We start from the raw sequence: 15,136 nt of genomic DNA, 5'->3' as shown, positions 1-15,136 counted from the left end.
GATTTTAGTATGTCCTAAGCAACAGAAGCTCTGTCCTGACCTCATACGTTAGCTGTATGTGTTTTCCGTGCTTCCATAAAAATACACGATCAAAATACTAGTGTGCTTATAGGCACGAGCTGAATCTTGAAAGAAGCAATAATGGAAAAGCCGTCACTGAATTGTACTAACTCAGCACAGAGCTCAGGAGTGACCCTGAAGAGCTGACTGACATCCTCTTGATGATGAGTCCCTATTTATAATGGTTTCTGAGAAATGTCAATTGCTCAGTTTTTAATCTATTAAATAATTACAGTGATGACTTTAGGTAACTCTAATTTCTTAATCAGGATTTTGTTTGGTGCCCAAAGTTCTACCAAAGTTCACAAGTATGGCATCAATAGTATAGATATTTTTTTTTTTTAATCAGGAAAATTTAAAACCTCAAAAAATATTAGGATAGCTTTCTTGAAATAAAATATATTTTTCTTAACTACATACTGGTTGGCATAAATTGCATTACTTTTCTCTGATTCTTTATGAATAGTGCCTGGAATTAGCCATACCAGTGTTTTACACTGGATTGATGGCAGGCTGAGAGGGTTATTAATCCTCAGGTCATTCCACTGAACTTTTAAATGTACTGGCAAAGTATCAGCTTTCTTCCACTGATCTTGAAATACCTATGTGTTTGAATATGTATGGAAAATCAACTTAAAATTCAGATAGTTTCATGTCCAGTACTTTTAGAAATAACAACTGAATAAAAAACAATCTAGTTTTAGGAGATGGCATTACTGTTAGCAGGGGAATTAGTTCGCTATCCTCATCTGTAATGATCATCATACGATTATGAAATGATCACAGTAAGATGTATTGGCTGTGCAAATGATATAGAATAGTTACACTGGACAGCTTAAATGTGGTTTAGAATTCATGCTGCAAAACATGATAATTCTAAGACTCAAATTTTGTAACGTATCACCATTGTGTGTTGTTACGACACATTGCTATAGAGGGCCAGAGGGCTTAAGTGTACTTGTTTGGTAATTTTCAGCAGTGTCATTAAAAGGTAAATTTTCTTTAAAACACAGATATATGGCAAAGAGATTTGTGTAAGTACTTAGACTGAAGGACTCTAGTCTTTGAAGCCTGTCTTTTGTTATTTGTCTATGGGCTTCAGGATGATCGTATTGTGAGTTAAATCTCCTTGTATCCACTTAAGAGTGACCTTTTTATCACTCCTGACTGTATCCATCATCTGTTTCTTGGGCTCAAGGAAGAATTTTCATTTTGTGGAGAGAGCAGCTAATCAGAATGTCTGCTGCCCAGCTTCAGACCTCTGGAGAGCTTTCACTGATCTCATCAAGGGTATTATTTTATATTTGATGACAAGGCTGCCATCCACAGTCCAACATTTCTGAGTTACTTACAAGCCACTTCTGAGGACTTTCAGGGGCTAATAACACATGAGAGTGCTTCCCATCTTCTCTGTAAGGTTAGTCACTGCTTAATTTACTCAGTACATAGTCTATAGCAAAATAGCCTGTACACAGTATATAAATAATAGATTAATAATGTAATCTGAATGCAACATCAAGTCCTCTTGTCACTGCCCCCACTTAATAGCCACTGACTGTGGGCTGTATTCAATATCAGCCATGTGCTGGATGTATTTTTAGGAAGGAGTCATTATAAAAATCAGAAACTAAACCTGGCGTAGCTGTGCTGAAGATGAACTTGTCTCTGCGTGAAAAGTCTGGTGTGTCTGAACTTTCCATGTCCTTCCTACAGCAGCTTTTCTGTGTTGGCAGCTCTCAAGCAAAGCAAACAGCACACCTCCTGCTTCTAGCCCTCATTGATTAGTCAGGCACTAGTAAGGTTTTCATTGCCCTTTGTCTGAACACCTCACAGAACCTGATGAATAGATTTCATAGATACTTGTAGGATGGCTCTATATTGTATGAAAGACTGGCTCTGTACGTGAGACCCCAGACTGTGGCTTCTGCCACGAACTAGAGCCCGATGTGCTCATCTTCAGTCTGATGTCTCAAGTACAGAGCCAGTCTTTCATCACAAGGATGACTCCACAGTGCCTTCTGCCAGCCCCTTTTGTCTTGGTACTGTTCTGCCCTTCAAAGTGCTGTGTTTTACATGCCTTCCTCTTCAACGTGTACCAAGTAGTACCACTCTCCTACTTAGCAGCCCTGTGAAAATGTCACATATTTTGGCTGATATAATACTGCTAGCCATCCTGTCCTTCAGCTGAGTGCAGAACGTTCAAAGCATCTCTACAGAATATCCCAAAATACAAGGCACATTGAAACCTCAATAAAGGAATACAAAGATGTTCCTAAATATACTCTTCTTTTGTTCTTCAAGTCTGTTTCTACCCCTACAGTGAGTCATTCCCAGACCCATGAGCATGCTTTTTGAAATCATAGGTACTATCTACATAGGAAAATGAGATCAACTCGAAGTAAGTGACAGAACACAGCCTTTAAAACTTGATCCAAACTCAGTCCATGTAAATGGCATTCTTTACATCCACTGTAGTAAGCTCTGACTCAACTTTTAGACTGTAAAAATGGGATATATCTGACAAAGTGTCTTCGCCTGGGCTCTATCATTATCGATGATACAGTCAATACAGACAACTGAAACTAGGCTGCAGCTCACCTCATCCTACAAAAGTAGATGTCTAAAACTGAGATGCTAAAGTGGATGTCTACAAAGGTCAGATGAATCACAGTCTAAACTGCCTCTTTCATTCTACTGACTAAAAGAGAGAGACTAGGGTGCTGAGCCCAGAGGTAGACACCTACCCCTAAGTTGCTGCATGCCCTAAGTGTGCTGTGCCAGGGCCGTCTTATTTCTGCCTGAAACATACTATGGGCAGATACAAAACCATACCTCTAATTGCACATTCAAGAAGCGCCAGGAGGAAGAAAACAAATAATAAAAAAAGAAACTTCTAATGGAAATGCCTAGAAAAAAAAACCTATTGGTGCACTAATGTGGATGCTGACATACTTTATGCTGGCAATCTAATGGGAAGTTGTAATGATCTTTAGATTTTCTTGCATAGAAGAAGTTACACAAATAAAATACAACAAAATTGTATGGCGTACTATAAGTATATTTTTAACAAGAGAAGAATGATACAGCTGAAAAACAACTTCCTTTTTTCATTTTCGTTTTTATCAGTTTCCTGATCAAGCTTGATGTGACATTCCTTGGACTGCCTTTTGTGCTGACAGCATGAATTTATACTGAGACAGAAGGAATCAAATCATACCATTGTCAAGAAGGTGGGAAAGTACTGAGACTGAGTGTCTCCAGGCCCTGGTGGTATTTAAAAATACTGAATAACTCACACATTACACTCTCTAAACATCTCCTATTATTTAACAAATCACTTCATAAATAAATTAATTTTAACAGTGTATTAATTATTTAAACTGGCTAATGAGTTGCTAACATCTTGTCAAGTGACAGTGAGATGACTATTTTGGATGCCCTTGGATATGGTTGGCTCACATTATAGAAAGCAGAGATGTGCATGGTAGGAATCTTGAGGTTTCTTCTGCCCCTCTGCAGCTGTGGAGCTGAGCTGCCTGCTCAGTGAATACTTGCCAAGCGGCAGTGTTAAAAAAAAAGGGAAAAACAACTATTTCAAGGGGCAATTATCTAAATGAGATGGAGAAACCTGGGATGACTAAGTCCTCAATCTCTGGAGAGCTTGTTCTGAGCACTTTGATGAATTTTAAAATGGTATTGCATTCTGGGTTTTAATAATGTAGCCTTGCTTTTCTTCTTCTGGCTCTAGGCAACTGTTGTTAAGTCTGTTTTTTACAAAAGCCTAAGGAAACCGAGTTAATAAGGCAAAGTCACTAAACCCAATGCTGAATTGCTGTCCGGTGCCTGAGAGCAGACAAGAAGGCAGGTGTGTGTGTTACCTTCAGCATTGTGCCTACCAGTGTGGGCCTTTCTATCTGTCATATTATGGATCTGTTTCAGTTCAGCAAATAAAATTAATTAGAGGGGGAAAGAGTTTTGGTATCTCCAGCATGATCAGTGGTCATGCAGCTTTAGTTTCCTTCCTCTGATATACTTGGGAACTGAATCTGGATCTTGACAAAACAAGAGACGTCTCTGATGAGAAAAAACACCAACAGCCATGGGAAATGTCAGTCTCTGTCATTGGTTTACAGTTTTAAGTTGATTTCTTCAGTGAACAGTGCTAGGAGCACAAAAATTCTGCTGCTTGAGGTTGGAGTCACAAGCAAATCTGGCACTGAAACACCGAGCAAAGTGTAGGTTTGGATGCCTTAGTCCTTGGGAAAATTCAAAAGCCTGAGTCAGCTGCCTATATGTCTCTTTATCCAGCATCTGGAAGGCTGGACACTTAAAAGGGTGTTCACAGAAGAAGACACAGTAAGAAGGAGGCACCTAAACCACCTGACAAGGAACACAAGAGTTGCAACTGGGCTCTGATGACAGCCTTTGGGAATGCAGGGCTGTCTGCCTCGGTAGCAGACCTGTAATCATGAATCTGCGCCTGGAGGTGGGAAGTAAAGCCAGCCCTTCATATCTTGTAAAAATACAATGCCCCCTGTTAACACCTGAGCAGCTGGTGGCATTGTGTGCTGGGGAGGCTCCGTGGTCAGTTCCCTCCTCTGCCTGAGCGGGACCAAGATTCCCAGGCAGCGCCTGTCTTCTCCTGAAGGCCCCTACAACCACTCTGCAAGGCCTCGAAATTGTTAGTTGTTACAAAACAATCAAGTTAAATCTTCCTTTGTGAAAAACAAAACCAAAACTACAGAGCACTGTGAATCTAACTCAGATTTTTTCCAGGGAACATCTGATCCGACTTAATTCAGTAAGTCCCATTCCAGTCATTAATCTCCAGCCAAATTTTGCTTTTTATTGTATTGCACATTATGATTTACTGCACAGCTCTCTGTTCATTATTACTTAGAGAAGCAGTTGCTCACATCCTCTTTTTCTTGATCTCCTGATCAAATGTGAACAGAAGTAAGACTATTACTCCTCTGAGAGAACTCTTCCCCAATTAAAAATAGTATCTGTGAGGGAAATTATGATCTTGCAAATAGCTTCTGCTTCTAAGAAAGACTATGTTAACAGCACAAACGAGGCCAGTTTTCCTTACATCAGGTCTACTGTTTGCTGCAAAAACACTGCAGTAACTGACACAATTAATATTGCACAAATATCCTGGGAGGGCGTAAAAATGTTGAAATCCCACATTTGCATCCTTCAGTACTTAGAAGAACCTTATCTGCCCAGCACATTCCAGAATGAACCTATTTCATTTTTTGGAAACAAGTATCTTGCTTGTTTTTGTCATGCACAGGGAAGGACAAAGCAGAAACGTATTTTCTTGTGATAACTACTGTCAAAATCAGAGGGTGTTGCCAGCGTTCATGCAGATGCTGCCTGGTCACTGTGTTCCCACATTGTATCTGTGGGAACCAGAGCAAAGCCCGCCGCAGTTTGCATCTGGAGTAGGAGCTGGATATCACTACTCAGTTCTGGTGACCACCACTCATCTCCTGCCAAACCTGGTAAACCAATATACATTGCAGATGGCTGGAGGTGCCAAGGAGAGAAAGCACTAACCTGCCCTTTCTGGGGATCTGAGCTTCTTTCCCGTCTCAGTTCACATACTGGAGGGAGCCCAGTGCCTTTCTCCAAGATGCAAATCAACTGTCTGGCCCAGCTGATGATTTCTATTTAGAAAGGGCCTTTAATTATAAAATCAAGTGTTCTGCAGCTCAAGGCTGAGATACACTGTCCTGCACTGGGAGACTCAAGGGGAAGCGCTGAACTCTTGCCTACCAAAACCCTAATTAGTGGACTGAAATAACCGATGTCACTTTCGAAAGGACACTGAAGTAATTTATCCAGGACTTTGTTACGAGCTAAGGCTCTGAATTTTAGGCAACCAGCTTTTGAAAATTACTGATTTAAGCTTTTATCTACAATGGCCTGCTTTAACAAACAGTCCTCTCCTGGTATCGCTTGTCTAAGCAAAATGTTGCCACTGTACTAGCAGCCAGCGCTAGCACGCAAGCAATACTGATGTCAGGATATTATTATCCCCAGGAAACGTTTTTTGCATTAACATGGCAGTTTAATGGCTTGTGATATTGCAAGAAGGTCTTTCTTCCAAGGAGAGAGAATTTAAGTACTGGGATAAATAACAACAGGTGTCTTTCTCCTGACTGTTACTGCTTCTGAAGCTACGCTGGTACATGCAGGTTTGCATGAACACCAAGAGGACTTGGGAGCGCTGAAACCCCACACAGGCAGCCCTGAAGGACAAATGCCTGTGGAAGCTTTTCCCCCAGTTCGTGGTGAGCACAGCACTGCACTCATGGAAATTCACTTTTTGTCTTACAGTAGTTGTGGCTTCTCCCTTGGGAAGGAGATAGTCAGAGGTTTCAAACATTGGGGTTTTTTCTTCTAGCCATCTGCCCATTTTTACAAAATGTATAGGAGCACTTGAGACTTCTGTTCCTCCACCTGTCTTGGTTGAGAGGGGTTCAAAGTCTTGGGGGGACACATGCACACACAGTGCAATTGCCTCAGCCTCACTCATAGAGACCAGGCTACAAATATTGCACAGTTCTCAGTAACACATCATTTAGACTCCATTTAAATGTTCTGAATTTGCATTAAATAAGTTCTTTTTTTTCTCCTGGAATGTAAATCACAACATGAATAAAGTTCCCTTAAATAATAATGTGTTCTTCAGTATCCAGCATTGTGAAAAAGTGTTGTGTAAGAGTCTTTGTTTTCCTTAGGGCCATGCTAAACTTGGTATCGCTGGTTGGGGTCATGTTCCCTCTTGTGCCTGACGGGTTTAATGGTGCAAATCTATTGTAGGAGTTTACTTGGAAGTCTACCTCTCTTGCTGAAGCTGTAGCAATTGGAGGACTTTGCTTCGGACACTGCCAATATGTCTGACGGGACGTGGGCTTATTGCAGATCCCAGCCTTGAGAAGGAAACGAAACAGTCTTAAAATGGACATAGTTAGTGTTGTAAATGATTCTTGGGGAAGGAGGATTCTGGCTGAAGAGGAACCTTGCAGCCAGGCTGTTGCCTACACTTGAAGGCAACAGAAGGGCCGAAGCATAGGAGTTTATGATATACCACGTGCATACATGTATATACCACCCTATAGGAGGGGCTGCATAATTACTGTTCTGAGCTTCCTAGGAACTTTGGGAAGAAAACCATAAATCTCAACAGCCAAGAGATTTTTCTAATTCAGACCAGGTGTCAGGTAGGCTGTCGTATGGCTCCAGCATACAGGAGCAAAACATGACTTACAATCACCTTTTTATCCTTGTTCCTGCTGCTACTGACGCCCTGTAAGTCTAATATTCTCAGTGGTAGAGGAAATTTGTTTCAACTGAGACAAATCCCATTTGCCTGTCTAGGTAGCGAGAATAAATAGCAGTTGTAGATCATCTTGGGTCGGAAGTAGGTTTTTAACCCCTTCCTGGTCAACACATGAACATGACAGCTCCTTCTCAACCACAATTTCATAAACATAGAACATAAAAATGATTAAGTTTAAATGACTCGTGAGATAGGCTATGACCTATCTTACCATTTGTTTAATCTGGAGTCAGATTGTGACATTAATTTAGGACAGGTGTAAGATCAAAATTATACCCTGCTGGTTGATATTAATTTGAAAGCTCTACATTTAATGCAGAATTCTGGTACTCTTTAGTTTTTATAAAATACCTTCAGAAATAATTCTAACAAGGGAGAGATCCTCTTTGTTCATGAATACAGATAACTACTGAATTGTAGGAGTTTCTGATCCTGACAAGCTTTGCTAAGTGCTCAGCTACTAATTATGAACAGGAATAAAAGGACAGCTGCTGAAATAATTATTAAAGGATATGCAACTACAACCTGTCTCTGATCAGATGGATGGAGCCAGTATCCTACATCAGCAGAGAATGCAGTCTTAACACATTTTGTGACAAATATACCATTAGGTAAATGATTACATCAGTAAGCATATTAATTTAGGTGACTAGCAAACTGCTTGGATTTGAATGCAGAAAGAAAGCAGCAATATAGTTCCACACTAAATTATGTAAAATAAACGTTAAGAGTTCCATGGTGCTGGCATAGATCTTGTTTACCCACAAAAAAAACCTGGAATATTTCCACAAAATTCAGTTTGTAGCATTACTATAAATCAGATAGGAGAGTAGGGTTGGACCCTTTCTGTCAGTAATGGTTTAATAGCTGTAAATTAAGGACAAAATTCTCCATGTATTTACCCGTCCTTGTCTACCAATTTGTTGTACCCATATAAGCCTTTTTTTTTAATGAACGCTTAAAATGTCTATTTGTTTAAGTAGAAAAAAGTGTACAAAATCATGTTGCAAATACCTGCAGGACAAGAACATACTACATACGAGCTCTGGCTCAAAAAATCCACCAGGTGAGATCCTGGAAAGCTGGGGCCATAATCCGGGGAAATACTGCTACATGTCCTCCCTGTTCCACTCTTGCATCCTATACATCAGTCACTGCTGGAGACAGGATCTTGAAGTGTTGGCTCAGATGGTTTTATCTTAGGTAGAACCCTAGTATTATGCTAAGGGCTTGGTGCTATTACGACTATAGATACCGTACGGCTTGTCCTAGGGCCTGAAACATCCTGCTGCCCCTTTGGCTGGCAGTTCTGGCCAGAACAAAATTGCTTTCTATGCATTTGGCCAACTGCTGCAAAAAGGCTGTGCAGCTGTGCCAGCCTTAGCAGGAGACATGTCCCTCTTCTTACCCCAGTAGTTTTGAGGAGCACATCAACTATGTGCCCTGCACGTCCTACTTACGTGCTCCCTTCTGGCTATTCCAGAGATGAACAGGACCAAAGCAGGAGCCATCCATGCTTCTGCTGCTGCTGGTCTGGGTAGTGCCATGCCATGACTTGCCTGTGGCTACGCTGTAATTCGGTGCCAGCAGGTGGCAAGCCCACAGCTGTCTAAAAGCTGATTACTTTTCTCCAACAACTGGATAATCAATATAGAGAAATGCATGTGGTTGCAGATTCTTCCAGGACTCTGGGGCACAGCTTGGTTTCTCACTGCAATCCTACCCCATCCCCATGCCACAAGGCCACAGCTCCAGCCGCTGTAACCAAGAGAGAAGACTTGGCAAGGCCTTATTTGCCCTTTCACCAAAGCAGGTTGAATTTTCAACCTTAAGGCCACACTCCAAAATCATTTGCTTTCCTAGATCAGGGGCCACTCTGGTGACTGTACAGATATGGTATTTTTACTACTGAATTACCAATGAGGCTCGCTGATGGGCAAAGGAGATTAATTGCACTATTTTATTTGCACAATGAACACTTAGGAGCGTGTCTGTTTGTAGCCAAGGAGAAGTCCCCTAATCACAGACTGAGGATGCACTGGAAACTGGTGGAAATTAAAAAAACTTTGGGAGTCACAAACCACTTGCAGAATGTCTCACAGGCATCTCCTCGCATGGGGAGATGTTGCAATCTTCAGTTTCATCGGTTTCTTTAAGCCCAAACTGCTTTAAAACTGGATGTTGGTATAGCCCCATGGCTCTGTGATAACAGACACCATGGCACCATGCAGGTGTTGGGGTCTTTACCCACACAAGCATGACTGCTCATGTCTTTTTCACACATACACTCCCTCCAGACCTTCTTCCCTGCCCAAAAAATTCAGGTTTGAGGGGTGGAAGAGCTCGAATGGGGTGTTTTACCACCCTGAGCAGGGTTGCTCCTTGCCACCCTCCCCAGAGCCTGGCTCTCCAGCCCCACACCACTCACCTTGCACCACCTTCCCCGCGGATTGCCCAATGGTCCCAGTCAGGCTCGGCTTCGCAGCAGAGCTTCTCTAATGTTTTGGGTTTTTTCCTCCATCTGTATTTATGAAAGCTGTGTGCCAAAACGCCCTCCTCCTCATAGCCACCCCTTTTCTCTCCGTTTTGTTTCCTGCCAGGTATTTCGCCCTGACACACCAAAGACATGAAACAGGAGGTGGGGAACATCTGGCCCTGGCTGCAGAACATCAGCAAGAGGAGAAGCTCCTATAAATGAAGTCAGAGGGCTTTCCCTCTTTGTGGGACCTTGCTGTGGGATGTTCAGGGCTTTCTGCTGCAGCCCCCAGGGCAGCCAGCAGCCCCCGGCCAGGGCTTCGCTCTCCCTAACACAATTGCAGTCTGCAAACGTTTACAGGCAGTTTCTTTTGAGTTAGCCACATGCTTCAAATTGTTATGTGGTTAACCACCGAGAACAAACCCCCACACAAATACCTACGGATCAACTTGCTTGAGCCAGGGTGGCAGCGGTGGGGGCGGAAGGAGAGGGGGGAGGTTTCCTCATTTTGCTTTTGATGAGAAGAAAATAGTTTTCTTTCGACTTTTCCAAACTGCTAGCAGCCGCTGTGTCATGGTGCGTGCTGGTTGTTGCCGTTTGCACATTTGTTCACGTTTACCGCTGATGAAAGGAGCCTTGTTCAACAGCTATGGCCATGTATGTTGTGGGCCAAGTCCTCTGCTGGTGTAAATCAGCTTGTCTCGTGAATGTGAACTGAAAACGTGACCTCTCTGTGCATGCCATACAAATGCTGAGCCAGGGGAAGACTTCTGCACTTTGACATTGCCCTATCCCATGTCCCTTAACTCTTATAAAAGCCGAATACTTTTCTGCTGACTCATAAAGACAGATGGATTTTGTTAACTCCAGCCGAGATAAAGGAGGATACACGAAAAGCATCACTGCCTCTTGGCGGGACTAAACCTGGCTTTGACGTTCAGGGAGGACCAAGAGAGGACCCGGTTCAGCATAGATGGAGCTTGGCTCATGGGTACCACACGGAGGAGAGCGATAGGAGGTCCAGGCTGAGCCCTGCAGCTAGCTGGTGTCTGCAGTAATGAACCATCCTGTCATTCCCTCCCCCACCTTGTGCCCTCTCTCTGAAACACTGCAGCTCCCCAAAGCCCAAGAGGGAGACTTAGAGAAACAAGCAATGAAAAAAAAAAATACCCCCAAACAAGCACAGAGCTCAAAACCCCTCAGTAATGCCATTGCCTTTACTTAAATCTTCTTAAATTACAGAGGTTTTTAGTGAAATAAATTAACTTCCGTTTGCTTGCATTTCCTTTTATTTTTGAGGAGTATGAAGCTGCTGAGGAGGAAATTGTCTCACAAACCCAGTTCTACATGGGGAGAGTTTCCAAACACAGTTGGCATAGCTGTTCATGTAGCACTCATGAGAGTGGACCCAAGTGGAAATATAGATAATTATTTTGCCATGGGACAACTTTAAGATCCATTTAAAGTTTATTTTCATTTATAGAATGGCCAATTAAAGACTCTACAAGGTGGCTAAAAAAGTCTTGAGGGGAAAGCTTCAATTCAAATGTGACCTTTTGCTCAGGTGCGCAACGAAATTTCATTCTTTGCTTTTTGCAAATCACAGTGTGAAAAGGAGGGGTTAAAATCTTTGGATATGGGGAACACTTCAGTGAAAGTGGTTTAGTTCTTCTGGTCCATTTATCATCTGAGCAGAGAAACATTGCTGTGTGTATGAAGTTAGCTCTGCAGGACTCTGCCTGTCAGAATTGTTTATCCATACTTGCCAACAACAGCAAGAGAGGCAGGAGGACTGGCAGTCATGATGGTGAATAAGTTGGACACATGGAGTGAGGGTGCATGAGGTGAACCTCCTCACTGATGCAGAAAGGGAAAAAGAAGGAGGCAAAGAACATTAAAGTATGAAGGGTCTAATCTTAGAGAGTTCAATGGTCCAGTTGGCTACGCCAAAAAAATGACCTTTTGCAGAACTTCTTCATAGGCAACTGAGTAGATAGCTCTTAGCAGGCAGTTAGTTCTCATGCTGCCGAAAGTTCAGGGGTAAATGCCAGCAGAAACATCTACTGGGGGTTATTGGTACATTAACATCATTCATAGAATTATAGAATAATTTATGTTGGAAAAGACTTTAAAATCATCAAGTTCAACCATTAACCCACACTGCCAAGACCCTAAGTGCCATGTCTATACGTCTTTGAAATACCTCCAGGGATGGTCACTCAACCACTTCCCTGGGCAGCCAGTTCCAATGCTTGATAATGTTTTTGGTGAATAATTTTTTCCTAATATCCAATCTAAACCTCTCCTAGCACAACTTGAGGCCTTTTTCTCTCATTCTAGCATCCTTACATCCACTTGTTACTTAGGAGAAGAGACCTACCCCCACCTGTCTACAACCTCCTTTCAGGTAGTTGCAGAGAGCAATAAGGCCCCCTCTGAGCTTCCTTTTCTCCAGACTAAATGACCCCCATTCCCTCAGCTGGGGGTAGCTGAGTTGGGAATACTGCACCTAGATAATTCAAAACTAATATGGTAATCACTTATTAAGGAACTATTTAGTGCTCGGTATAGTTATATGAAGAAAAATAGAAAATTCCCAGCCTAAATCAAACAGAATCTTAATCCTATGTGAGGGCTATAAGGACAGGATAAGGGGAAAAAAAAAAAAAAAAAGAAAAAAAAAAGGGGGGGAGGGAAGAGAATTCAGGTTTATAAAAAGAAACACGTACACAATGAGCTGAAGGTTGTGTTTCTGCACTTCCTGGTCTGGGTGTGAGCAGAAGAGGAAATACCAAAATACCACCAGAAAAACTTATTCCCACAGCATTTCCAACCTGACTGAAACCAGAAAGTTCTGACAGTCGTGCAAAAAAAAGGAGGGGGGGGGGGGGGAACCTCACAATCGACCCAGTCCCAAGCATCGCACTCATCAGAAAGCCAACAAAATTTCCAAAGCTAGGAGATTTGGGTAGTCTTTGTATTTCCCCTGAGTCCTCATCTGTGTTCTGTATTTTCTGTGGTTCACTGATCGTTGGTGATATTTGGACTCTTCTGCCAACTTTGAGAGAAGCACATTTCTGCTATAGCCAGTTTAATCGCATCTGCGGCCACAGACCACCAAATTCCATGTTAACTGCAAGGCAGAGCACCACAGTCCCGTCTAACCCAGGTGACGGGTTCCTTGTCCTCCCTTTCATTTTTTGAGGGTCAGTCCCCTGCAATGAGAGTACAAACCTGCGTACACAGCAAGATCTGACATTTCAATGCATAAAATGCCCTTTTCCTCAGTGTTGCCCCATGTTAGTAAGCAAAACTGAATAGTTGAAGGCTTGCAGGCAGAAAAGAGTTTGGCCTGGCTGGTCTCATAAAAACCTTCCACTGATACCAAAGAAAACCCTGAAGAAGAGCAGCAGGATCACATTCAAAGGGTTGCGTGGAAAGCTAGCACATCAGGCAATTAGTTTAAAACTTCAGATATGGAACCTCTCTAAAGACTCCGGAAGATGGCTCCTTCCCTTTATCGGCATAAAAAAAAAAGGAAAGTATTCTGTCCTGCTAAACCCCAAGAATTCAATGTTAGTCTCTTCTTGATTGACATGCAGTGTTGTACACGAGAATTCAGGATATATTCAATAGTCTAAGGAAAATGAGAGCTGAAGTAGAATTACTGTAGAAAGCTGTTTTTCCTGCAGATGTTTCCTAACATCTAAGCAATTTCTGCATCAAACTTTTTTCCCCTAAAATTAGAGAATCGAATCCCTGGAGCAGCTCAGGAATGTTCAGCGCAACCACAGCCTCCAACTATGGGACAGAACAAAAGTTGCAATAGTGATGATGCTTTAACTTCCACATCTTACTCCAGCAACACTTCCATGGGTGCCAGCGAGGAAAATCTGCTTCAAAAAGGTCTGGAAAGAAGGCTTTTTCTTTTCAAATGCTGCGTCACTAGTTTTGAGACTAGTCAACTCATTGCATGTGTGACCGTGGTTTAAATAAAACCACCTAAGGCTAATAATGCCGTCATAGACTCCCACATCCAAAAATGAAGTTAAAACCTTAGCTAAGCCTCATGTCTGAATGCAGCTTTCCAGTTCATTCAGAGCAGCATAGCACTCAGCATTTTTCCCTCCAACAACAGAAAGCCCCTTTCTGGCCTCCTGGAACATTGCTGCATGAAATACATTGTCACTCCTACTTGCAAACTTATTTAAGAGACAATAGGAGAAATAGCTGGCACATGGATTCCTCTTAAAACCGAAATCTAGATCAACAATAAAACATAAAAGGCCAAGGAAACATGCAGAGACACTCATAAAATTCTCATTTTTCTTTTAAGATTAATTTTTGCTGAGATTGAGACATTGCAGTTTGCGCAGTGGGGTCCCCATTCTGCAAGTCTTTTCTTACATGAGCTCTTTGTAAAGTCACTGAGGTTGTTTACATAAGTGAAAGTTCCTTACGTGAGTAAGGACTCACAGAATCTGGCCTTACACATTTTGCTAAAGTAATGTTTGCCTCGACATTATCTGGGGTGTAAAGCAGCATGGATTTTTAGGAATTAAAAATGGACTTCAGCAGTGGGTTTTTTGCTTTTGTGTTTGGTTGGTTGTTTTTTTGGTTTTTTTTGTGGGAAAAAAAAAGTCCTAACTTCAGCTTCACCCATCTGCTTTTTGCAGTTTACTCAGCAGCCACACTGAATGGACGTGCTCAGCCTTTGTCCCAGGCTCAGAGCTGCTCATTACAACCACGCTCAGCCCCAACATGCTGCAACTCACCAGGACGCGGGCAGTCTGAATTCCCATTCCAGGTTTGGTCCTCAAACTTAAGGCCATTATTTCATCTCAGACTAAAACATATTCTTCCACGGGCAGCTGCAAAAGAGCATGTTTCTTCAGGTTTTCTTGCCACAAAATGATAAAATAAAGTGAAATAAAATAATAATAAAGAAGGAAATCCAATGTGCGGCGATCCTCAGAGTTCTGGAGTCTTAAGAGTGTTGATCTGCATCCATAAATGTCCTGACCGGTGAGGAGACACAGGCACTACAACTGGAAAAAGAGCAGGAAGGAAAACCTACCATGTGAGCAAAGTAAAAAAAAAAAAAAAAAGAAAAGAAAAAAAAAAAGAAGAAGGGGGGGTGGGGGGTGGAAAAAGAGAAAGAGAAAAAGGTCTGCTCAGTGGACAGCACTTGGACTGATAGCAGGGATTTCAGGAAATCCAAACACTCAGACAGGAAATCTGAACACTGG

The 15,136-nt window shown here is 42.2% G+C and overlaps 1 protein-coding gene across 4 annotated transcripts in view; it reads right to left on the bottom strand.

Moving 5' to 3' along the window:
• The window catches only part of ASAP1 (ArfGAP with SH3 domain, ankyrin repeat and PH domain 1), a 161,300-nt gene extending 146,440 nt beyond the window's left edge, over positions 1-14,860 (bottom strand). Inside the window, exon 1 of one of the 4 annotated variants that reach the window (XM_080379588.1) lies at positions 14,663-14,860. The gene's annotated coding sequence lies outside the window, so the exon portion shown is untranslated. The remainder of the gene's footprint in view (positions 1-14,662) is intronic. The other 3 variants (XM_080379585.1, XM_080379589.1, XM_080379586.1) reach the window with 3 other exon arrangements.
• Between the last annotated feature and the right edge of the window lie 276 nt (positions 14,861-15,136).

The sequence above is a fragment of the Falco punctatus genome, assembly GCF_963210335.1.
Source record: "Falco punctatus genome assembly, chromosome: 3".
Lineage (NCBI taxonomy): Eukaryota > Metazoa > Chordata > Aves > Falconiformes > Falconidae > Falco > Falco punctatus.
Note: the sequence above shows the minus strand (reverse complement) of the source record. Positions and strands in the feature narration are given on the sequence as shown.